This window comes from Artemia franciscana, chromosome 11, assembly GCF_032884065.1.
Source record: "Artemia franciscana chromosome 11, ASM3288406v1, whole genome shotgun sequence".
In the NCBI taxonomy this organism is placed as follows: Eukaryota; Metazoa; Arthropoda; class Branchiopoda; order Anostraca; family Artemiidae; genus Artemia; species Artemia franciscana.
In genome coordinates, this window is record NC_088873.1 from 30,582,513 (window position 1) to 30,607,782 (window position 25,270).

Genomic DNA, 25,270 nt, shown 5'->3' on the forward strand with positions numbered 1-25,270 from the left:
AATCCATAATAAATTGTCAAAACATCGAAAGTTATTCTTTGTATTTTCCGTGCCCATTAGTTTGATACGATCCCCCCCTGAAAAATGTCATCATATTATAAAAATTAAATTGGCAATTTGGTTCTATAGAAGCCAAGATATCTGTTTTACGGCACAAAATCTTTAATTTTTGATAGGATTCATTTCAGTCAAAATTTTATTGAACGGGAGAATGGCAACTTTGTTTTGCCGCGATTTGTTATGCCACTTAAAAGGGACGCAGTTACTTTCAAATTCACGTTCAAAGTATACAATAAAGAAGGAAAAAAAATAAAATAAAAACAAGACATAGCAGTGCTGCTCATGCCAAAATGTTATTTTCCTTGGTATTCAAGATTAATCTGCGGTCAAAAATTTTGGGCCATGAAATTTTTAATGATACGCTTGTATTTGACTCACCATAATTCTTGAGGGATTTCAAACTCTTTCAAATTTTTTAAAACTTTTTTTTTGGATTTGACTCGAACCTGAATAATAGTTACCTTTTTCAAGTCAGTAAGTGAAACATTTTTCAACAATAAAAAGAGTGGCAAAAATTTAAATAAGGGGCTTTTATTGATCTTGGAAAGTAGTAGAGTTAGATGAATGAAACTCTCAGGAAAGGAGCCAGATCCCTTATGATCCCTTGGCAAGGTATTTGAGGTACCTCCCCCCTTATCTTCCCCCATTCTAGGACCACACAGTGGTCCAAGAATGTCATAAGAGGTCTCATTCTGACGGAAATTAAAAGTTCTAGTGCCCTTTTTAAGTGACCAAAAAAATGGAGGGCACCTAGGGCCCCTCCCACGCTCATTTGTTATGGAATTTGTCTTGGGGGAAGAGCATATCCATTAAGGGGACGCAGGATTTTCTAGCATTATTTAAAAAAACAATGACAAAATAAAGATGAAAAAGTTTTTCCAACTGAAAGTAAGGAGCAGCATTAAAACTTAAAACGAACAGAAATTATTGAGCATATAAGGGGTTCACCTCTTCCTAATACCTCGCTCTTTACGCTATAAATATGTTTAGTAATTTGAACTATCTATTCTACGGCCTTTGTGATTCAGGGGTCTTTCTTAGCGATTTGGGACAAAACTTAAGCTTTAGTGTAAAGAGCGAGGCATTGAGGGCTAACCCCCTCATATATGTAATAAAAACATACGAATATAGAAGTTCGTTACGTAAATTAATTCGTAAGTTACGTGTATTTTTTACTAACAAAAACGTTCGTAAAAATTAAAATTTCTAGATGCATTATTAAGTAACCAAAAAATTGGACGACAACTAGGTCTCCTCCCCCACTCCTTTTTGCCTCAAAATCGCCCGATCAAAACTATGAGAAAGCCATTTAGCCAAAAAAAAAAATTAGTATGCAAATTTCATTTTAATTATTCATGTTCGGAGCGCCAAAACCAAAGCATGCATTAATTCAAAATGTTCGGAAATTAAATAAAAAAAACAAGTTTTTTTCAACTGAAAGTAAGGAGCGACATCAAAACTTTAAAAAAACTGAAATTACTTCGTATATGAAAGGGGCTGTTCCCTCTTCAACGCTCCGATGATGCAATGACTCGTGAGAACAGGTAAGTAGCAAAAAAGAATAATTATTACAATCCATAACTTTCATTGAAGTTAATTGGAACGTAAGTATATCCTTAAACAGAATCAAACAGTTCGTGGTAACGAACTGTGGTAAGGAGCGACCCGGCTCAATAGTAACCAAAATTCCGAAAAATTGAATTTTGATATCAATAGCTACATCAAAAGAATCGCATTTTAATGCTGATTTTAAATATATAAGTTTCATTAAGTTTAGTTTTACCCATCAAAAGTTACGAGCCTGAGAAAATTTGCATTATTTAAGAAAATAGGGGAAAACACCCCCTAAAAGTCGTAGAATCTTAACGAAAATGACACCATCAAATTCAGCGTATCAGAGAACCCTACTGTAGAAGTTTCAAGCTCCTATCTACAAAAATGTGGAGTTTTGTATTTTTTTGCCAGAAGACAAATCACGGGTGGGTGTTTATTTGTTTGTTTTTTTTTTTCCCAGGGGTCATCGTATCGACCAAGTGGTCCTAGGATGTCGCAAGAGGACTCATTCTAACGGAAATGAAAATTTCTAGTGCCCTTTTTAAGTTACAAAAAAAATTGGAGGGCATCTAGGCCCTCTCCCACGCTCATTTTTTTCCCAAAGTCAACGGATCAAAATTTTGAGATAGCCATTTTGTTCAGCATAGTCGAAAACCATAATAACTATGTCTTTGGGGATGACTTACTCCCCCACAATCCCTAGGGGAGGGGCTGTGAGTTACACACTTTGACTAGTGTTTACATATAGTAATGGTTATTGGGAAGTGTACAGACGTTTTCAGGGGGATTTATTTTGTTTGGGGGTGGGGCTGAGGGGAGGGGGCTATGTTGGAGGATCTTTCCTTGGAGGAATCGGTCACGGGGGAAGAAAAATTCAATGAAAATGGCGTAGGATTTTCTAGCATTACTATAAGAAAACAATGAAAAATAAACATGAAAACGTTTTTTCAAATGAAAGGAAGGAGTAGCATTGAAACTTAAAACGAACAGAAATTATTACGCATATGAGGGGTTCTAAAAATACTTTAGCATAAAGAGCGAGGTATTTAGGAGGAGATAAATACCTCGCTCTTTATGCTAAAGTATTTTTAGTAATTTCAACTATTTATTCTACGGCCTTTCTGATTCAGGGGTCAGTCTTAAAGAATTGGGACAAAACTTACGATTTAGTGTAAAGAGCGAGGTATTAACGAGGGTACAAACCCCCTCGTATACATAATAAAAATATAAGATTATGAAAGTTTGTTACGTAAGTGAATTCTTAAGTTACGTATATTTTGTACTAATAAAAACGTTCGTTAAAAATTAAAAGTTCTAGTTGCCTTTTTAGTAACCGAAAATTGGAGGGCAACTAGACCTCCTTCTCCACCCCTTATTTTTCAAAATCGTCTGATCAAAACTAAGAGAAAGCCATTTAGCCAAAAAAAGAATCAATATACAAATTTCATTTTAATAATTTATGTGCGGAGAGCCAAAACCAAACATGCATTAATTCAAAAACGTTCAGAAATGAAATAAAAAAAACTGATTTTTTTAGCTGAAAGTAAGGAGCGACATTAAAACTTAAAATGAACAGAAATTACTCTGTATATGAAATGGGTTGTCCCCTCCGCAATCCCTCGCTCTTTACGCTAAAGTTTGACTCTTTGCCACAATTCTACTTTTTAAAACAATTAAAAGCTTTAGCGTAAAGAGCGAGGGATTGCGGAGGGGACAACCCATTTCATATACAGAGTAATTTCTGTTCGTTTTAAGTTTTAATGTCGCTCCTTACTTTCAGCTAAAAAAATCAGTTTTTTTTTTTATTTAATCACACAAAGAGAGAGAGAAAAAGTATAAAATGCACTAAATATATGAATGACGAGATACCAAACATACCTAAAAATAATCACTTAGAGAATAAAAAAAGAAAGAAAAAAAAACCTATTTCAAACACAATCGGCTAAAGTACGAATTTTTCTAATGACACTTTCACCGTTAGGCTTTACGAAATTCTGCCCACCATCAGTCCAGACACTTCTATGGCATAATTTATCCTTTACGGCATTCAGGATCTCACGCCGCTTCTTTGTCAATGATTCCGATACGAAAATTTCACTTAAAGCCAATCTGGCTTTTGCTTTGAAGACTTTCCTCGCTATATCCCTATTCACAAATTTAACTAAAACAGGAGGGGTTTTGTTGTTTCGGGAGGTATCGGTTAGAGCAGGAGATATTCTGAACCTGTAGATATTCCTGATCAATATTTATTCAGTCAGGTTCTTTTCGGTTACGAAAACTTTCAGGATTGTTGATTCGAGGTCAGATCCTGGCTGATGCCTAACACCATGCAAAATTAGCGAATCAAGAAGCGACTCTTATTCGAATGCATTTAATTTCATCTCAATTTTCACTTTTTTCTCTACTTGATTAATAATTCGGTTGCGAAGAGTTTTCAGCGAATTTTCGATTTTTTCAAACTTGGTGATAATAAAGCGAAATCGCGTCATATATTTAGTTTTTTTCTAGGTCGGGTTCTGTAGAATTGACTTTATCATTGAACGAGGCACATTCTCCTGTATTAGATTCCTTAGTTGTTAATGCATCATAGATCTTGGAAAACGATTTATAAATATCGGGTAAATTTCTCAATTCCTCAAATGCAGCCTTAACACCTGCAGCTGGTTTTATTGAATTTCGACTAACACTAGCATTATGCTCTGACAAGTTGGCTTCAACAAGTCTATATTCATCGTGTGTCCCATAGCAAAAAATCAAATAAGATGGCCTTCCTTTGCTATCCTTGGACACTTTTAGTATCTTTACTGGCCAACAAGGATAATTTTTGAAGTTAGCTAACGCAATATCAAACTCTTGAAATGCAGGCTTTTCAATTAAGGAGAGGACTAAAGTGAGAGAAACTTATCTTTATATAAGGTAAGAACCTCAATGATATATTTGGTTGAAACAGTGCTCCCAAGATTCCACAATATATAATCCACTAGTAGCCAGTCTATTTCAATACCAATTGGCACCAAAGGCGAACACCGGCAAAGTCGTTCATAGCTTTTCAAGTGTACAATTTCACTTGATGTGTAATTATAAATTAATTAGATGTCAATTATAAAACCAGTTGATATCCTCTCAGTTCCAAGGATGAATCAATACTAACCCCTATCCAAGATAGTAAGGAACCCCTCAATACTACAGTTTTACCAAAACTATTTTATAAACAGGTTACGCTTTTTATTCAGGTTTTGGATGAGTTTAGAGAGTTAGGTAGGATAGGACTGCCACGTATGCAATCTGCTAAGCCTTAGTGATCAGAAAAGGGTAGAAATAGTGGCTTGGCAATGCTTACAAAGGGTATATTTCAGCTCTGGATTCATTCCTGACAGTTTCATTCACCTAATCCAACCCCTTTCCGAGATAGTAAGAAGCCCCTCAACTACAACCTTACCAAAAATATTTTAAAAACAAGTTTTTATGGCATTTGGTATTAACCAAGTGACATATAGCAATCGCAAATTCTATCGGTCTGTCGGTCTGTCTGTCGGTCCCGGTTTTGCTACTTTTGGCACTTCCAGGTAAGCTAGGACGATGAAATTTGGCAAACATATCAGGGACCGGACCAGATTAAATTAGAAATAGTCGTTTTCCCGATTTGACCATCTGAGGGGAGTGGGGGTCCGGTTAATTTGGAAAAAATAGAAAAAATGAAGTATTTTTAAATTATGAGTGGGTGATGGGATCTTAATGAAATTTGATGTTTGGAATGATATTGTGTCTCAGAGCTCGTATTGTAAATCCCGACCGGATCTGATGACATTGGAGGGAGTTGGAGGGGGGAACCTAAAATCTTGGAAAACACTTAGAGTGGAGGGATCGGGATGAAACTTGATGGGAAATATAAGCACAAGTCCCCGATACATGATTGACATAATCGGAACGGATCGGCTCTCTTTGGGGTAACTAGGGAGGGAGGTAATTCTGAAAAATTAGAAAAAATGAGGTATTTTTAACTTACGAACGGGTGATCGGATTTCAATGAAATTTAATGTTTAGAAGGATATCGTGTCTTAGAGCTCTTATTTTAAATACCGACCGGATCTGGTGACACTGGGGGGAGTGGATTTGGGAGGGGAAACCTAAAACTTGGAAAACACTTAGAGTGGAGGGATCGGGATGAAACTTGGCGGGAAAAATAAACACAAGTCCTAGATACATGATTGACATAAACGGAACGGATCCGCTCTCTTTGGGGTAGTTGGGGGGGGGTTATTTCTGAAAAATTAGAAAAAATGAGGTATTTTTAACTTACGAACGGGTGATCGGATCTCAAATTAAATTGGATATTTAGAAGGATATCGTGTCTCAGAGCTCTTATTTTAAATCCCGACCGGATCTGGTGACATTGGGGGGGAGTTGGGAGGGGGAACCTAAAACTTGGAAAACACTTAGAGTGGAGGGATCGGGATGAAACTTGGTGGGAAAGATAAGCACAAGTCCTAGATACATGATTGACATAACCGGAACGGATCCGCTCTCTTTGGGGTAGTTTGGGGAGGGGTTAATTCTGAAAAATTAGAAAAAATGAGGTATTTTTAACTTACGAACGGGTGATCGGATCTCGATGAAATTTGATATTTAGAAGGATATCGTGTCTCAAAGCTCTTATTTTAAATCCTGACCGGATCTGGTGACATTGGGGGAAGTTTGGGGTGGGAAAACCTAAAATCATGGAAAACGTTTAGATTGGAGGGATCGGGATGAAACTTGTTGGGAAAAATAAGCAGAAGTCTTACATATGTAATTTAAATAATTGGAACGGATTCGGTCTATTGGGGGGGGGGGCTAATTTTGAAAAATAAGAAAAATTACGTATTTTTAACTTACGAAGGAGTGATCGGATCTTCATGAAACTTCATATTTAGAAGATCCTCGTAACTCAGATCTCTTATGTTAAATCTCAACCGGATCAAGCGTAATTTGGGAGGGGGGCAGTTGGGGGGGACCGGAAGTCTTAGAAAATACTTAAAGCGGTGAGATCAGGATGAAACTGGATGGGAAGAATAGAAACCTGTCTAAGATACGTGACTGACATAACCGGACCGAATCTGCTCTCTTTGGTGGAATTGGGGGGGGGGGTAATTTTGAAAATTGAGGTATTTGTAACTTACGAAAGGGTGACCAGATCTTAATGAAATTTGATATTAAGAAGAATCTTGTGCTTTAAAGTTCTAGTTTTAAATTCCGACCAGATCCTGTGACATTGGGGGGAGTTGGAGGGGGAAACCGGAATTCTTGGAAGACGTGAAAATTGGGGTATTTTTATCTTATGAATAGATGATCGGATCTTAATGAAATTTGATTTTTAGAAGTAATCCATGTCTCAGAGCTCTTACTTCAAATCCTGACCAGATCTTTTGACATTGGGGGGAGTTGGAAGGGGAAATCTTTGAAAAACACTTGGAGTGGAGGAATCGGGATGAAGCGTGCTGGATAGAATAAACAAATGTCCTTGATACGTGATTGACAGAATCGTACTGGATTCGCTCTCTTTGGAGGACTTGGGGGGAGGGGTTCAGTGATTTGGCGAGTTTGGTGCTTCTGGACGTGCTAGGACGATGAAAATTGGTAGGCGTGTCAGGGAGCTGCAAAATTTGACTTTGTAAAGTCGTTTTCCCAGATTCGACCATCTGGGGGGGCTAAAGGGAGAGGAAAAATTAGAAAAAATTTGGTATTTGTAACTTACGAGCAGGTGATCAGATCTTAATGAATTTTGATATTTAGAAGGACATTGTGACTCAGAGTTCTTATTTTAAATCCTGACCGGCATTAAGCCTATTATTTTCCTTTTTAAATCAATCTATTGATTCATAGAATTTTGTTAGAGCTCATACTATATGATCTCTTGGCTCTTAGCTCTTCTCGCCTCGTCACAAGTGCCATATGAGCTCTTAGCGCTTGTTTAATTACCGATTACTACAAACCAAAGTTAACTAGTTACTAGATACTAGGTTTCGGTTGTTGCCACAACCATGCCTCTTATTTATTATCATTTTACCTCCCTTCTACGCAAATGGAGTATTAATAGCTCCTTTTATTTGTTCGTGTTCGCCATTTTTCTACCCTTCATTAATTCATTCAATGCTCGGAAAATGGGTTGAAAGTCTAAAAATGTGCTACTAGCAATAAATAATTGAAATATCATTGTATTTTGACCTTCCAGTTCATGGTCAGACGTCCAACGAGTTCAACTACTGGCTCAAAAATTGGGTTTTTCATGTCTCCCTTATATTTAAGAATAGGATAAAAGCATTTGGTGTACTGAAAGCTATCCCGCTTGTGTCGTTCGAGTGTAAATGCTTTTGTACGAATTTTGATATCGTTCGTAAGAAAGAAAAACATCGGCTAAGGTATAGGGAGCGGGACGATTTGACTTGTCGGATTGAAGGTAAGATTGAAACTGTTGCGGTAGAGGTGCATCTTGAAAACAGGAAGATTCTGTTTTGCCTGGTGTACCGGCCTCCTGGTGCTGTTTCGGAGGAATTCTTTGAGGGTTTTGAAAGTTTTACGTCACGAATAAGAGCGAGTAATTTAGATTGCATTTGTGCGGGGGATTTTAATTTTTACCGATTAAATCTTAGTGGGGTGAATCTTGATTTTTTAATTTGAAGGTTTCGTATAATTATTTCCCACATCTGGAATTCCAACTAGAATAACTGATCATTTAGCAACTCTAATTGACAATATTTTTGTGCCTGGTGGTTTGATTTCTAAATGCGTTTGCGATGTTGTGATTATACCAGGATCTGATCATCTCCCTATAATTTGTTCATTCAAGTCTTTGAATAGAGGAAAGTCTGGGAGTCAAGATGAAGTGAAGGTAAGGCAACTTAATTCGGCCAATTTGATAATATTTAAAGAGGCCATTAGTTGTGCATCATGGGATGAAGTTTTAGAAGAAAAAGACGATGTTTCAGTTGCTTTTGACAATTTTTTAGATGTCCTTTTACCGATTTATGATTCTTATTGCCCGATAAAAATTTTGAAGAGAAGTAAAAGAGAGCCAAGACAACCATGGATTAATGCTGCAATAACAGGAAGTATTGAAGAAAGAAACTATCTTTACCGTTTGCATTTGGAATTTAGTACGCAAGAAAACTTAAAAAATTTCAAGCGAGCCAGGAACTTAGTGAATTCTCTAAGGAGGTCCTGTGCCAGAAATTATTATTCTGAAAAGTTTAGAGAAAATGCCGGTGATATGAAAGGTACCTAGAAAACTACAAATGACGTATTGAAGGGTGAATGTAAGATTTGCAGAATTGATGAAGTTTTAGTGGAAGGAAAACGAGTGACTGAGCCAAAGCATATTGCTGATGAGTTTGTTAAATATTTTTCAAAGTTTGAGACTTTAATTAAAAGTGATATTGCTCAGTCTAGTGATGTAATTGTGGGTGAAGGCTTCATTGATGAAAGAGGGTCTGGAAACGCAATGGTTGTTGAGCCCTGTACTACACATGAACTTAAAAATATTACTAAGACAAATAAGTCGAATTCTGCCGGGATAGATGGCTTAAGTCTTAAGGCTTTAAAGCTGTAGAATGCTATTTATTACCATTTCTGCTACTTTTGATTAATCTTTCAATGGAGAAAGGCCAATTTCCGGATGCTCTAAAGAAGGCAAGAGTCATGCCACTGCACAAAGGTGGAAATAAGCAAGAGATGACTATTTGGAGATCAATATCAATCCTACCTTTATTTTTTTAATTTTTCAGAAAATCATGCATGGACGACTATATAAATATCGTTATGTAATACTCAGTTTGAATTTAGAAAGGGCCACTCAAAGGGTCATGTGATGCATCATTTGGTTGATAATGTCAACATTGTATTTGAAAGTGGAAAGATTCTGTTAACAATTTTTATTGATTTTAAAAAGGCTTTCGATACGGCTGAATTTGAATTATTGTTGCATAGACTTAGTGATTTGGGTATGAGGGATAATTGTCTTCAGTTGTATAGATCCTATTTGCATGGAAGATCAGTGTGAGTTGTGATTAATGATAGTACAAGCACTGCATCACAAGTATATTGTGGAGTTCCACAAGAATCTGTTTTGGGACCACTTTTATTTCTAGTATATGTTGATACGCTAAGATTTTATCTTCCTGGTGCAGTTCTTACAGCATAAGTAGACGATACAGCAATAACAATTGCAGAGGCAAAACTTTTAGATCTCGTAGTTCGCGCAAATGATGTCCTGCAGTACCTAAATGTATTTACTAGTCTGAGTTCTTTATGTATTAATGTTAGTAAAACTAATTATATGATTTTTAGCGGTACTGGTGTTGTTATAAATTCTTTGAATAGTATTTACTTTGGTGATACAATAATCAATCAAGTTTTTGAAACAAAGTATTTGGGATTTTTTGTTGACTGTAATTTGAATTGGAAAAAACACAGTGAAATTGTATCGTCCAAGGCAGCAAGGGGCCTAGGTTTACTTCGTCGTTTCCGCAATTTTTTCGCAATTTCTGTTTTAAAGATTATTTATGGTGCGATTATTCAACCTTATATTGCATATGGGTGTGCCCTTTGGGCAAGCAATTTTTATGCTAATTATAGAAGAATCCAGACAATTCAGAATAAAGCAGTTCGTCTTTTGGGGGAATGTTCTAATTTTAATTATACACATATTTGTTATTCCCATTTTAAAATTTTGGATATTGGTCAGTTACGTGATCACCAGTTATTAACACTGGTATAAAAATGTTTAAATGGTGTTTCACCAGTTTGTTTTGTGGATATTTTTTCCTACTAATTCTGAATATCATTCGTATCATACTAGAAATGTGGATAAGCTAGTATTTGAGATAAGAAATACAGTGAGATCAGCTCATGTGTTTCGTCATGTGAGTGTAAGCCTCTGGAATAGCCTCCCGGACAGCATTATGGACTCTGAATCAGTTTCTCCATTTAAATCACAAGTCAAAAAGTTCCTACTTGGTCGAGATGCAAGGTGAGAGCGGTTCTCTTGTGAGGTATTAGTTGTTTTTTCTCTCTCTTTCTTCTTTTTATGATTATTATTAGTTTTTTTTGTATATTTATTTATATGTTATTGATAACGTCATTTAATTAAATAATTGAGTCACTACGTAGAGGATATTTAACCTTCTAGTAGTGGCTATGTTTGTTAATTGATTTTGTTGATGTGAAATTATTCAAGCTTCTTTCTCTCTATTAAAGCTGATTGTATTTCCTTTTTTTCAGATGAATCAGATCCTTCTGGACGTTAAGTAATCAACATATGTGTTGAAAATATTTGACCTTTGTGACTCTAAATAGCGAATTTTAATCATAAATGTTTGAGGAGATTGCTGCTAAAAATGATATGGAAGGAGAAATGGTTGCACTCCAGCCTTTTTTCAACATTCCTTCAACATGCCCTGAAAGTTGAAACTTCATACACTCAGGCTTATACCCTCAGCTGTTCTTGACACATTGCAGATGCGTCGTCTTGTAAAACTGTATGCATGTAGTCCCTCTTGATTTAGTTGAAGATGATCCTAAACATTTACCGAACGAAGTGACGGCTGATATCATCATCCATTGTAGATATTACTGGTATTTCCTTTTCACAACTAATAAAGGAAAAAAATTTAATGTGTTTGGTATTTTTGTTGACATTTCCCTAAGGTTTGACCTTAATGGTCCATGCTTTTTTTTTTTATTTGTAGGATCAAACATGTCCTCTTTTTTTGATGAAAAAACGCCTTGTATGTTAACAATAGGTATCTTGCATAACTTATAGCCCTTGCGCCAGGGGCTAAGGGTTGAGAGCCCTGGAGGTATAGTTATTAACCTTTGAACTGTTTTAAATAATATAGTCATCTCAAAATTATCGATCGGATGTATTTGGGGAAAAGAAAGGGTGGGGTGGAAGCCCTTTGATCACCTTTAACTCTTAAAAGTGCTCTGGAGCTTTTGATTTCCAATCGAATGAGTACCCCCCCCCCAAGTTCATACAAAAAATTTTTCCATAAAAACCTTATGTGTTAACATTGAGTAGCTAGCTTAACTTACAGCCCTTGCTCCAGGAGCTGCTGGTGGGATTCTCAACCCCAGAGGCATGGTTGTTTGACCTTTAGACTATTTTGAACAAATGATTTTTTTTTATAATTTTGATTGGATATGTTTGGGGGGGGGGGGGGGGTGGCGATTAAGAGGGAGATACTGATTGTCCTTTGATTACCTTTGCTTCTTTAAAATTGAATTTGAAATTTCAATTTCCAATCGAATGAGCCTTCTCCAAAATTTGTATGACTATTCCTTCTATAAGAACCATAAATTTTAACAAGGAGTGACCCGCAATAACCTACAGCCCTTGCCCCAAGGGCTCTCGTTTTTTTCGTTTTATCACGTTTATTAATAACTTTTTATTATTCGATTGGAAATTAAAATTTTTAGCGCCCTATTTAAAAGTCAATCGTGATTGGAGGGCAGCCAGCCCCCCCCCCCCCGGCGATAGCACTTTCTGTGGAAAATACCTCTGGGAAATACCTCCTTGCAGAAAATGCACCCCCCTCTCCCTGCAAAATACCTCTCCGTGAAAAATCCCCCCCCGAAAAATATTCCTTGCGGTTGGTTGGTATCCAATCACTTTTGACTTACAAAAGAAGACTAGAACTGCCTGGAAATTATAAGAACAATTTCTACCTCAATCCTCCTCTCGTCTCTTCCTTAGAGCTGATTCTGTGTTTATTCGAAGGCTCAATGAGAGCTGAGACGTCTTGACATTAAAATGCACCCTTTGAGGTATATAGGGTCCCTCTCTCCCTAGCTACAAAATAATCAGATAACCCCATCGTAGAAGTTTAAGTATCTTTTCAAGTTTTGTAATTTGTTCATTGCTTACATGTAGTGTTCGTTATTTAGAAACATAAGAACATTTTTCACGTGGGAATATTCTGAGGGGTAGGGGGGGTGGAGTGTTTTCCACGAGAAGAATGTTTGTAACGGGGGGGGGGGGGCAGGACTTACACAGAAGTTCTTCTTTTCCACTTTCCTTAAGACTTCTCAACTAATGTAAAAAATAACAGAACTCAAATAAAATATTCAAATTCGGAAAACCATATTTTTTGCGAGGGTGTATTTTCGAGGGGAGGGTTTTTCCATGGGAGGGAGGTAAACAAAACAGAACTTTTTTATTTACCATCTTGACAATCATTTATATCTTGGCTTTAAAAAGCAATCAATTCCAACAAGGGTGAACATGTAAAGATTCTAACTTGTGCTTTACCCGATGTACGTTCGGTGGTTGAGTGGCACGAGAGTTCAGTTATACATGGGTTCAGTTGCAGAGTGGTTGAGTTGCACGGTGGTCCGGATGCATAGTGATGCGGCTGAGAGGGGGCTCAGTTGCACGGGGGCTTAGTTGAATGGGGTTGAGTTTTACGGGGTTGAATTACACGAGGGCTCAGTTAAATGGGATTCAGTTGTACAAGGGTTCAGTTACACGACTTTTCAGTTACAATGGAGTTCAGTTGCACGATGGTTCAGCTGCATTGTGCTTCAGTTATAGTGGTTTTGTTGCTTGGGGTTCAGTTACATGGTGGTTCAGCTGCAATGGAACTGTCATATTATATTGTTGTTATGTTGTTTTTGATGCTATAATAGATACAAAGAAATAATTCTCAAAACAAAAATCGTCTTCAGCAAAGTGCAAATCACGTTCTAGCCTTTAGAAGTTTTAGGGGAGGCAGCCTTAGTCTTATTCACGGCAATTTTTGTTCATTTTTGTTTTGAATTGCTTATCATTTTGACTTGTGTTCCGTTTTGCATTTATCTCTTCATCCATTACAGTATCTGGTTTCTTTATGTTTGAGAGACTCTTCATTTTAGTTTCTGTTCCTTTTCATTTCTATCAGTTCATGCGTAGTAATTTCTGTTCATTTCTAAATTTGCGGTGTTATTTGACTTTGTCTCTTCTTGTTTTAGGTTTAAATTCGTTTTTTTTTACCTTTTTTTGAAAACTTATTATTTCGGAATTTTTTTTTATATTATTATATAAAAAGGGTACAGTCAATTCCCGTTTAAATGGGCCCTGATAAAATATTTCCGATCAAAGAACCCACACTGAAGAAAAAAAAAAAAAAAAAAAAACAAAAACCGACGAATCCATCCAAATCTTAAATTTTCCTATCATCTGTCAACATGCATTCATCTCGAGAAAAAAAAAACTCTGATATTTGAAAATAGGGACTTGGAGTGTCAGCTTTAGGGTCTTCAAATATGCTGAATCGGACTGTTTAATTTTCATCTGACCGATTTTAATTTTGATGGGTGTTTCCCCTTTATTTGAAATTACGCAAATTGCCACAAGCTCATAATTTTTTAGTGTTATCTTGAGCTTTTTTTCTAGTCAGAAGTAAAAATAGATTCTTTTGATGTATATTTTGCTTTAAAAATTGATTTTTTAAAGCATCGGTTGCTATTGGCACGGGTCGCTTTTTCCATAAGTTTGTTACCACAAACTGTTTGAAAAAGAGAGAAAACCAAGCAAGAGGTCTCTTTGAAAACAACTATAGGCCGATGACTGGAAAAGAGCAACCATTTTTTCTTATTTTTAGGAAGAACAAAATACCAGCTTACGATATATTAATTAGTACCAAGGAAATTGACACTTGTTAATAAAAAATTACGCATGGTGCCTGGTCATTGTTTAAGTATGCATTTTACAACCCATGATTTTGTAATAAATATGGAGACACAAATTACCGGTCATTGACCGATGTGTTTAATTACTGTGCTAATACGCAGGCCTTGAGTATGGTACGCTTAAGCAGGAAACAAGCCCAACAAACAACCTGAAGTCGTCTCAAGGAATTTTTATTGGCTTGCGTAAAAAAAGCCGTTGTATAATCTAAGGCAGTTTGAAGGTCATTCCAACATTAAAGGGATAGCGTCGGCACTCCCATGTAAAGCTAATCGCGGATTATGTAGCTGCCGACACCACAGATAAAGTTTCGATTTCTTCATAGCCATTGACTTAAATATCGTCGTAACTAGAACTAGAGGGTTCATCGTTTTTACTTTCTAATAACGGGTTATTTTGTGTCTGCTGTTTTTAAGTGTTTTTTTCTTCTTTCTTGTTTTTCTTTTATTTCTTCCTGCATTCCCAGCCATATGGCCATTGACTTAAATATTGTCACAACCAGAACCACATGGTTTATATCGTTTTTACTTAATAATAACGGGTTATTTTGTGTATGCTGTTTTTTAAGTTTTTTGTGTCTTTAACTATTTTTTAAGTGTTTTAAGTGTTTTTTCTTTGTTTTTTTTAACTGTCTTTCTCCTTTTTTGCTTTTTTGTTTTTATTTAATTTCTCCCTGCATTCCCGACCATAGAGCCATTGACTTAAACATCGTCGTAACCAGAACTAAAGGGTATATATCGTTTTTACTTTCTAATAACAGGTTATTTTGTGTATGCTGTTTTTTAAGTGTTTTTTCTTTTTTCTTGTATTTTTTCTTTTATTTCTCCCTGCATTCCCAGCCATATGGCCATTGACTTAAATATCGTCACAACCAGAACCACATGGTTTATATCGTTTTTACTTAATAATAACGGGTTATTTTGTGTATGCTGTTTCTTTAAGAGTTTTTTTCCTTTTTTCTCTTTTTTTGCTTTTTTTTATTTTTCTTTTATTTCTCCCTTCATTCCCGGTCATAAAGCCATTTACTTAAATATTGCCGTAACCATAACTACAGGGTTTATATTGTATTTATTTTCTAATACCCGGTTATTTAGTGTATGCTGTGTTTTTTCTTTTCTATTTTTGTTTCTCCGTTTTTGCTTTCTTTTTGTTTTTCTTTTATTTCTCCCCGCATTCTTGGCTATAGAGCCGTTGACCTAAATGTCGTCGTAATCATAACTACATGGCTTATATCGTATTGATTTCCTAATAACGGGTTTTTTAGTGTATGCTGTGTTTTTTTATTTTTTTCTTTCTCCTATTTTGTTTCTTTCGTTTTTTCTTCTTATTTTTCCCTGCATTCCCGGCCATAGAGCCATTGACTTAAATATCGTCACAACCAGAACCGCATGGTTTATATCGAGGCTTTTTGCGTATGCTGTTTTTCTGTTCTTTCGTTTTCTCTTTTCTCCTTTTTTGCTTTTTTAGTCTTTTCCTATATTTATCTCTGCATTTCCGGTTACAGAGCCTTGCTATTTGATGTTGCGCACGCTCCATTTGTTTACTATTGTTTGTTGATTGTTTATGAATAAATATGATTCTATCTATTTATCTATTAGGCTCCTAAAAGCTCTTTAAGAGGTTTCCATGCATTGATTGAATTTGCAGGGGGTTATTTATATCATAACAGTCTAGGAAACCTCATGGCTGCAGGACCCCCTCCCACTCGTACTTAATTACTATCACTCTACTTTAAATTATTTATAAGGAGTCAAAGGGTACGAGGGGAGGGTGCAAGTCATATGGTACAAGCGGAAATATTCTTAGTTTAAATTTTGGAAATTGATCAAACAGACCTTTCTTTACGTTAAAGTGCGGCTTTTTTGTTCTCACTGCTTGAAGAATAAATTCTCATATACAAGAGCAAAATATGATAAGAGGTAAAGGAAGATTTTCGTTACAATGCTTCGAGAACAAAATAGCTTATTGGTTAGCGTTTGCTGCTTTAAGATAAAATTAAATATTTTTAGTTTCTACAGAATGATAGACTGTCGATGGACGACAGACTAGAGTTTGCTGCAATATTTTCAAACTCTGAACTTCTTACCCTCTTATCTGCCCTCATATATAGGGCAAAAACTGTTTTTTCAAAGTTTTAGTACCACTCCTTGCATCATTTCAAAAAAAGGAATTAAATCCAAATCACGTCAGACGTTACATGTGCATGTTTTTTCCCGAACTCTATGCCAATTTTTGCAATATTTTAACTTTTGAAGGTAATATAAAGTCAAAATTTTGCATGAGACAGCCGAAATTAAGGATACCATTTTGAATATAATAATCCAATGCATACCCAAGAAATATGCACATTCACACTGATCACAACGATAAAGGCTCCCCAAAATTGGGTGCACCTGAAGTTGGGTTTTTGGGTTATATTACTGGTTAAGAGAATTTTCATTTTTTCCATAGGAGCAGACACTAATACAGTTTTAGAAGGGTTGCGAATTTATTACTTTGAAAATGGCAATAAATCGAATTGCTTCATCTTAGCCATAAACCGTGTGATATACCCAGGATTTATATGTATGTTCTGTGGGGGGGGGGGGGGTAAAGTCAAAACTCGGCAGAAAGGTTAAATTTAAATGAACGCGAAAAATAGATGAATTACGTGGGATATTCCTCCTTCAAAAAATCACGGGTCATTGACGGATGTGTTTCATTACAATGCTAATACGCAGGCCTTGAGTATGGTACGCTTAAGCAGAAAACAAGCCTAGTAAAAAACCTGAAGTCGTCTCAAGGAATTTTTATTGCCTTGCGTAAAAAAAAAAACTTTGTATAATCTAAGGCAGTTTGAAGGTCATTCCAACATTAGAGGGATAGCATCGACACTCCTATGTAAAGCTAATCGCAGGTTATATACCTGCCATCACCACAGATAAAGTTTCTATTTCTTCATAGCCACTGACTTAAATGTCGTCGTAACCATAACCAAAGGCTTCATCGTTTTTACTTTCTAATAACAGGTTATTTTCTGTAGGCTGTTTTCTAAATATTTTTTCTTCTTTCTGCTTTTTTGTATTTTTTTTGTTTTTCTTGTATTTCTCCCTGCATTCCCGGCCATAGGGCAATTGACTCAAATATCGTCGTAACCAGAACTAAGGGTTCATATAGTTTTTAGTTTCTAATAACGGGTTACTTTGTGTATGCTGTTTTTCTTCTTTCTCCTTTTTTGCTTTTTTGTTTTTATTTTATTTCTCCCTGCATTCCCGGCCATAAAGCCATTTACTTAAATATTACCGTAACCATAATTACAGGGTTTATGTTGTATTTCATTTCTAATAACCAGTGATTTAGTGTATGTTGTGTTTTTTATTTTCTTTTATTGTTTATCTGTTTTTGCATTCTTTTTGTCTTTCTTTTATTTCTCCTTGCATTCTAAGCCACAAAGCTGTTGACCTAAATGTCATCGTAATCAAATATTCCTCCTTCAAAAAAATAACTGAAATAATATTCGAAATTGCACAAAGGTAAAAAGAATGGTAAAAAGAAGTCCTGTGGTGGCGCAGTGGATTTGACCTTAGATTGGTAATACGGGCCCAGAGATCGAATCACGCTGCAGGAATGCACTGCAGGGCCGACGCAGGGACCATAGTAGTCAAGAAGCGTCGTTAATTCTTAAACAAAATGGTAAAAAGAATGGCGATGGGGTGAGGGAACACCTACACTCCTGAGTCCTAGCCATTCAAAAATAGAACTTATTTTCCGATTACATCTTAATTCAAAATTATAAGTTTTTGGGGCAAAAAAGACTGATGCAAAGGAAAGGAAATAATTTGGTTTTTGATTTTCACCAGAGTTAGAAGATGATGTTCCCATCTCTACAGATAGGTAGGGAGTAAATACTCACACAAACCTCCCTTAGTCGACACTTTGAAATGATTTTCGATATGCACCATTGCAGAAATCTTTTATTTTGAAGCTCCAAAATTATTCGAAAGAAAAATAGATTAAACGAACAATTCATAAAGCTATATTTGATGTCCACCAAGATTAGCACATAAAGACTCGAATTAAGGCTTGTTTTACGAGGACTCGCTTATGAGGTTGAAATTGAAAATTATCTCCTTGTATTTTAAAAAAGAAAAGAAAAAGAAAATGCTCTCTTTTTTGCCTCCGACCAGTCATATGTCAACCTTGGCCTTGGAACCGGATTTTTGGCTTTGACACGGCTTATAAATTAGTTTATTATATTGAATGGTGGGAGCAGTGTGACCCGCGATTTGGGTAATGGGAGTCCTGGCTGGGAGTTTATGACAGTATATCTGGGTCAGAAGTTGAGCGAGAGACTTCTTGTTTTCTTGTAGAGGAAAAAACTCTCCGTAAATACCCTCCGTCCACCCAATAAAAATGAGCTGGATATTTCTGAGACCGAATTAGGGTTGCAATCCTCAACAGGTCCTGTCTATCGACAAAGCTATGTAGAAAGGTTTTTTGAACCATAGCCTCTTCAAATGACTGACTTCACTCATCTGTACAGTTTTCCAATTCATCCATAATTCTACCAGGGTAGCTGATTCCATCCTTGTCCCTTCCGAGGCTCATACACTAGGCCTACTATTTCCATTAACTGAAGTCATTGATAATATGTTCAGTCGTTTGTCCCAAGTCAGTTCCAAATTAAACTATTTCTTAGAATTAAAATTGACTTTAAAGTCTTGGACGAAATTGAAGTATTAAAAAAAAAATATGTACCGTATTCAGTAGACAAATAAAAATAATTGTTTCAGAGGGCACATATTTACTGAGAGGGGTACAGGACTGAAAACTCCCCCTTGTGTACGCACTGAAAAGCCTGTATATTTTACGTAAGTTTTGTCCCAATTCTTTAAGAATGACCCCTGAATCCGAAAGGCCGTAGAATAAATAGTTGAAATTACTAAAAATACTATAGCATAAAGAGCGAGGTATTTATCTCCTCCTAAATACCTCGCTCTTTATGCTAAAGTAGTTTTAGAACCCCTCATATGCGTAATAATCTCTGTTCGTTTTAAGTTCCAATGCTACTCCTTACTTTCAATTGAAAAAACTTTTCCATGTTTATTTTTTCATTGTTTTTTTTATAGTAATTTTAGAAAATCCTGCGCCCTTTTCATTGAATTTCTGTTCCCCCATGACATATTTCTCCAAGGAAATATCCTCCCACATAGCTCCCTCCCCTCAACCCCATCCCCAAAACCAAAAAAAATCCCCTGAAAACGCTGTACACTTCCCAGTAACCATTATGATATGTAAGCACTGGCTGAAGTTTGTAACTTGCAACCCCTCCCCCAGGGACTGTGGGGGAGTAAGTCATTCCCAAAGACATAGTTATTATGGTTTTTGACTATGCGGAACAAAATAGCTATCTCAAAATTTTTATCCGTTGACTTTGGAGAAAAAATGAGCGTGGGAGGGGGCCTAGGTGCCCTCCAATTTTTTGGTCACTTAAAAAGGGCACTAGAACTTTTCATTTCCGTTAGAATGAGCCCTCTTGCGAAATTCTAGGACCACTTGGTAGATACGATGATCCCTGGGAAAAAAAAACAACAACAAAAAAACAAACAAATAAACACGCACCCGTGATTTGTCTTCTGGCAAAAAATACGAAATTCCACATTTTTGTAGATAGGAGCTTAAAACTTCTACAATAGGATTCCCTAACACGCTGAAACTGATGGTGTGATTTTCGTTAAGATTCTATGACTTTTAGGGGGTGTTTCCCCCTATTTTTTAAAATAAGGCAAATTTTCTCAGGCTCGTAACTTTTGATGGGTAAGACTAAACTTGATTAAACTTATATATTTAAAATCAGCATTAAAATGCGATTCTTTTGATGTAGCTATTGATATCAAAACCCCATTTTTAAGAGTTTTGGTTGCTATTGAGCCGGGTCGCTCCTTACTACAGTTCGTTACCACGAAGTGTTTGATTTGGCTTTATATTTCAAAACTGTAAGGGTTAGGAACAACCACTTTGTTTGAACTGCACTAAATTATTGGCTCTATATGGCTCTATATATCTATATGGGGTCACCAGGAAACTCAGAATCATAAATGGGGTCGTGAATGAAAAAAGTTTAAGAAGCTCTGTCCTAAACTAATACAGACGTACCGTTACAAATAAAACAATTTAAAGTGAGCTTTGTTTATCTTGGTTTGTTGGTAAACCTAAACATATTCAATATTTGACGGTGTTTAAAATAGACCTCTACTGAATAATCCTCTTATGTGAATAGTAACCAAAACTCTAAAAACCGCAACTTCGATATCAAAGATATATCAAAAGAATTGGCTTGCTATAATTATTCCAAAAATATACAATTCATTAAGTTTAATGCTACCCATCAAAAGCTACGTGCCTGAGAAAATTTGCCTGATTTTCAAAAAAAGAGGAGAAACGCCCCCAACAGTCAGGAGATCATAATAAAAATGCCATGATCAGATCCAGCGGATCAAAAAACCCTATTGTTGAAGTTTCAAGTTCCCATCTGAAAAAATGTGGAAATTATGCATTTTTTGCCAGAAGAAAGATCACGGATACGTGTTTATTTTTTTATTTATTTTTTCCCATGAGTGATCGCATCGAACCAATAATCCTGCAATATCGAGAAAGGGCTCATTCAAACAGAAATAAAAAGTTCTAGTGGTCTTTTTAATAGGCCGAGAAAAATTGGAGGTCAACTAGACCCCCCTCCCATCACCATTTTTTCCTCAAAGTCGTCTGATCAAATCTTTGAGATAGCCACTTTGTTAGCATAGGTGAAAGGTCCAATAACTATGCATTTGGAGATAACATGACCGCACATCCCCTGGGAATGGTGAGTAAAGTAAAAAAAAAAATTGCCCATTGTTTACGTATAGTATTTGTTATTGGGAAGTATGCATACATTTTTGGGAGCAAGGAGGGGAGTTGAATTTTTTTCTAGGGGGATTTCCCACGGAGAAAATTTTCCATGGGGAAGGAAGCTTCCGGGGGGTGCACTTTACAGGTGAAGTTTTACATTGGGGAATTTGCCAGATTTGCTATTCGAATTTCTTTTTATTAGTATTACTTTCTTTTTGCCGACTCAATTTTACATGTGGAAATGTTAAAGAGAATTGTTTGGAGGAAACTTTTTACCGGGTTGGTGTTGTCTTGAGCATCTGTCGTAAGAGGGGAGATTTTTCATGGGGGGAGTTCACCGCGGGAGAGTTTTCCACGGGGTAAACTCTCCAGAGGGAATTTTCTGCGGAAGTAACTTTCTAATAAGGGGCGGGGTATTTGCTGGAAAACTTTTCCACGGAGGAGGAGGCTTATGGAATGATAAAAAAAAAAAATCTTTTTCCAAGTCAAAGTATGATAAGAAAAAAATTAACCTGAAACAGTCCGCAAGAATTTTTCCGGAGGAATTTTTAGCTAAAATAGAATTGTCTAGGATAAATTTTCCTGGTGGAATTTTACATAGGAATAACTTGGGGAGAAGGAATTTCCATAGGTGGGGAGCCAGATTTCCTGGCATTATTTAGAAAAGATCAAAAATTAAGTTGGAAAAAAAAGTTTTTTTCATCTGAAAATAAGGAGCAAAATCAAAACTTAAACGAATCGAAATTATTAATTATATGAGGTAGCTGTACCCTTCTCCTTACCTTGCTCTTTATGCTAAAGTTTGACTTTTTGTCCCGATTCTTTAAGAACGACACCTGAAACACAATGGCCGTTTAGTTAGAATAATATGCTTTTTTTAAGGTTCACAAAAACTTTAGTGTAAAGACCGATGTATTGATAAGGAGGCATATAATTAATAATTTCGGTTTCTTTTTAGGTTTGATATTGCTCCTTACTCTCAGTCGAAAAAAAAACTCTTCTTTTTTTAATTTTATCAAAAGCAGACGAACAAAGCAACCTAAAAGTTAGCTAAATTGTAGTCAACTTTCGCCTTTTCGTAATTTCTGGCTACTTTTATCACAGGCAGCCCAATAAAGCTTTCGTAACAAGTTTTTTTAACTGAAAGTAAGGAGCGACATTAAAACTTAAAACGAACAGAAATTACTTCGTATATGAAAGGGACTACTTCCTCATCAACGCCCCGCTCTTTACGCTAAAGTTTGACTCTTTCTCTCAATTCTTCTTTTTAAAACAGTAAAAAAACTTTAGCGTAAAGAGCGGGGCGTTGATGAGGAAGCAGCCTCTTTCATATACGAAGTAATTTCTGTTCGTTTTAAGTTTTAATGTCGCTCCTTACTTTCAGTTAAAAAAACTTGTTTTTTATTTAATTTCTGAACGTTTTTGAATCAATGCATGTTTTGATTTTGGCTCTCCGCAGAGGAATAATTAAAACGAAATTTGCATTTTTTTTTTTTTTTTTTGGCTAAGTGGCTTTCTCATAATTTTGATCGAATGATTTTGAGAAAAAAAGAGCGGGGGAGGAAGCCTAGTTGCCCTCCGATTTTTTGGTTAATAAAAAAGGCAACTAGAACTTTTAATTTTTTACGAATTTTTTTATTAGTAAAAGTATTGCGTAACTTATAAATTAGCTTACGTAAAGAACTTTTGTATTCTCATATTTTTATTACATATATGAGGGGGTTCGCCCCCTCGTCAGTACCTTGCTCTTTATACTAAAGCTTAAATTTTGTCCCAATTCATTAAGAATGACCCCTGAATCACAAAAGCCGTAGAATAAATAGTTGAAATTACTAAAAATATTTTAGCGTAAAGAGCGAGGTATTAGGAGGAGGTGAGCCCCTCATATGGGTAATAATTTCTGTTTGTTTTAAGTTTTAATGCTGTTCCTTACTTCCAGCTGAAAGAACTTTTTCATATTCAGTTTTTCATTGTTTTTTTTTTAAATAATGCTAGTAAATCCTGCGCTCCCTTCATGGAGATTTTCTTCCCCCATAACAAATTATCGATGGAAAGTTCCCCCAGCATATCCCCATCTTCTCGACCCCTCCCCCCAAAAAAACCTCCTGAAAACGCCTGTACACTTCCCAATAACCATTCCTATATGTAAGCACTGGTCAAAGTTTGTAACTTGTTGCCCCTCCCACGGGGACTGTGGGGGAGTAAGTCGTCCCCAAAGACATAGCTGTAGGTTTTTCGACTATGGTGAATAAAATGGCTATCTCAGAATTTTGATCCGTTGACTTTGGTAAAATAATTAGCGTGGGAGGGTGCCTAGGTGCCCTCCAATTTTTTTTCATTTAAAAAGGGCACTAGAACTTTTCATTTCCGTTAGAATGAGCCCTCTTGCAACATTCTAGGACAACTGAGTCGATACGATCACCCCTGGAAAAAAAAAACAACAACAAATAAACACGCATCCGTGATCTGCCTTCTGGCAAAAAATACAAAATTCCACATTTTTGTAGATAGGAGCTTGAAACTTCTACAGTAGGGTTCTCTGATACGCTGAATCTTATGGTGTGATTTTCGTTAAGATTCTATGACTTCTAGGGGGTGTTTCCCCCTATTTTCTAAAATAACGCAAATTTTCTCAGGCTCGTAACTTTTGATGCGTAAGACTAAACTTGATGAAGCTTATATATTTAAAATTAGCATTAAAATGCGATTCTATTGATGTAGGTATTGGTATCAAAATTCCATTTTTTAGAGTTTTAGTTACTTTTGAGCAGGGTCGCTCCTTACTACAGTTCGTTACCACGAACTATTTGAAAGAGGGATATGGCTTCAAAGTATTTTCTACTTATTTTATTTTCAGCAGGCCACTTCGCATGGAAGGAATTGTCGTAAAAACTTTAGAGGGGCTCTTTCGATTAAAAATGAAAATATTAGTGTTTTTTTTTTTAAGAAAATATTGAGGAAGATGTTGAACTTAATCAACAGGCAATATCTGCATTCAGGTTGACAAAAGGGTGTATCTGTTATATCTCAGGAACGGCTAAGGGTATTGAGTTGAAACTTTGTTTTGAAGGGGATGCGGATCAAACCAAAAGACACTAAGTGCATCCACTGATGTCAAAAAGGCACATTTGAGATATCTCAATGGCATATTGCGGTAACGGTAAAATTGGATCAATTGACAATACTATCTTCAATGCTGTCAAAAATGCATATCTGCAAAATCTAAGGAAGGGCCAAAGGCATGAAATTGCAACTATCAGTGCATGATCTGGGGGCTATTGAACTGAAGTAAAAGACACTATACGCATCGATGTTTTCAAAACCGCGCATCTGCAATTCCAACTCCTCTGAAAGGGGAACCTTTCAGGGTATACTAAACAAAATCAAAGGACATTATGTACAGTCACATTGTCAAAATGATACATTTGCAATTTATCAGGAATAACAGAAGGTATTTAGTTGAAACTTTAAGCGAATGTTGAGGAGGATGTTGAACTAAACTTGAAGACACTGTGTGCATCCAGGGTGTCAAAATGGCGTATTTGCAAAATTTTGATAGTGGCTAAGAAAAGTAAGTGTAAACTTTTATCTGCAAATTCTATCTACAAAATTTAAGGAATGGCTAAGGGTATTAAGACGCTAGGTAAATCCAGGTTATCAAAAGGGCATATCTATAATATCTCAGGACCAGCTAAGTGTAATAAGATGAAATTTAAGGGGAAAATTGAGAGGAATAGTGAATTAAACCCAAGAGTTTATATGCATCTAGGTTGTCAAATGGCATAGATACAATATTTCAGGAACGGTATAGGGTATTAAGTTGAAACCTCAGTCAAAGGCAAGGGGATTTTAAACTGAATAAAAAGACACTATGTGCAAAAAGGCGGCCAAAGGACCTATCTATTCAACTAAATTAAAAGACGCCACGTGCATTCTTGTTGTCAAAAAGGCCAATATACAACATTTTAGGAACACATAGGGTGTAAACTTTCAGTGCATGCCAAAATAAATAAAACACACCGTCTTTAAGGGGATATTGAACTAAGTCAAAAGACACTGTGTGCATCCAGGTTGTCAAAAGGACACTTT

General features: G+C 36.1%; 1 protein-coding gene across 5 annotated transcripts in view; it reads right to left on the reverse strand.

Moving 5' to 3' along the window:
- LOC136033081 (cytochrome P450 4C1-like) overlaps positions 1–25,270 on the reverse strand; it is a 183,052-nt gene that overhangs the window by 149,754 nt on the left and 8,028 nt on the right. The gene's annotated exons all lie outside the window — the stretch shown is intronic.